Here is a 1,379-nt window from a genome sequence, read left to right on the forward strand (position 1 = left end):
AAAGATATCTTGCAATCTTCATCTCACTAGTTTTAGGGAGCACAGAAAGGGTCATAGCTTTGTCACTTTTGTTATGACAAGGCCGTACACAACACCCAACGTTTAACTATCAACATACCTGATTAAGCGTGTGTGTGTGTGTGTGTGTGTGTGTGTGTGTGTGTGTGTGTGTGCATAGTGTTCGTTATATACCGTGTTATTTCTACTTATTTCTAGACGAATGTTACCAATTTTTTTCTCAGTGCCGAAATCCCGGAATTCTGGAATGAATGATGGCTGATGATAAGGTTTACACACACACACACACACACACACACACACACACATACACACACACACACACACATACACACACACACACACATGTATTATGTGTGTATATATATATATATGTGTGTGTGCATTTGAGTGTATATATGCATATATACATCTATCTATCTATCTATCTATCTATCTATCTATCTATCTATCTATCTATCTATCTATCTATCTATCTCTTCTTCTACCTGTCCCCATTCACGATCCAAATGTGCCTTAAGATGTGTCAAAGACACAATTTGTCCAAACCAACTCACTTCTATAGCTATCGTCACAGAAACCTATATTTACAACCTTAAGATCGAACACCATTAACAACCATCAACAATCACACATAAATTCTATTGTGACAATAAACAAAATTACCGCAACTGTTAGCCATATAATCAAGTCGTCCAGTGACCAAAGTACTAGTATGGCTTCTGTGAAAACAAAAACCAAATTAAGAAATCTTTAAAGGACTATAATTTAATGTCGGCGTGGACTGTAATAAAACATTGATATAGACTGAGTTTCCTGAAATGATATGTTATAAACTGTTTATATTGTGTCAGTAATTTAGCCATTTCTGGGCGATTCTTGTTAAGCTTGATGTTATTATCATAGCATGCGACACACCTATACAAATAAATACACTGCACATCTATTTCTGTCTGTCTGCCTGTATGTATGTATCTATGTATCTATCTATCTATTTGTCTATATGCCATTTGATTGCATGTCTGTCTGTCTGTCTGTCAGTCTGTATGTATGTATGCATGTATGTATGTATGTATGTATGTATGTATGTATGTATGTATCTGCTCAAGATTGGTTGTGTGAATGCGCGTGGCATGGGGTCCCCTTGGAAACAAGGGTACCTCCTAAACGACATAAAGTCACATAAACTAGAAATCATAGCCATAAGCGAGACCAGACTCCATGATCCGCGGACCCAACGTCCATGTTTGGCAGATAGTTTAACATTTATTTTTCTCCCTGTCTGCCGAGAATGGGCGGTAGTGGTACGGCGGTACTCTTTCGCAAGAGTCTGGATCTCGAAGTAAAGACAGTATTCATAG

This window comes from Octopus bimaculoides, chromosome 9 (assembly GCF_001194135.2).
Source record: "Octopus bimaculoides isolate UCB-OBI-ISO-001 chromosome 9, ASM119413v2, whole genome shotgun sequence".
Classification (NCBI taxonomy): Eukaryota; Metazoa; Mollusca; class Cephalopoda; order Octopoda; family Octopodidae; genus Octopus; species Octopus bimaculoides.